Consider the following 364-nt stretch of genomic DNA (forward strand, 5'->3'; position numbering starts at 1 on the left):
TTCGCTACTACTATCAAACACAGGTCGAAGTTTCCATTCAGTCATTAATTCCAACTTTCAAATGTTGTTGTTTCAGCTTTCGCTTACTAGAAGCAACATAATACTCGCTGCAATACAGACCTCGGGAAACCCTCACCGTGAATAAGGTTCACTCACATATTTCACTACATTTTGCGTGGGATTGGAGATGAGGCTACTCGTTCTTGCTCAGTACTAGGCTGAAAATTAACGAAACTTCGTTACAAACGTTCACATGTTGATGTTTCCGCTTTCGCGTACTCGAAACAACATAATACTAGTCTTTGTAATTTAGTTTCATAATTTCAACTGTTCTCATGCAGAATTTTTGCTCATTCTTATCCCA

This window comes from Convolutriloba macropyga, unplaced genomic scaffold (assembly GCF_964194025.1).
Source record: "Convolutriloba macropyga unplaced genomic scaffold, txConMacr16.3 SCAFFOLD_5190, whole genome shotgun sequence".
NCBI lineage: Eukaryota > Metazoa > Xenacoelomorpha > Acoela > Convolutidae > Convolutriloba > Convolutriloba macropyga.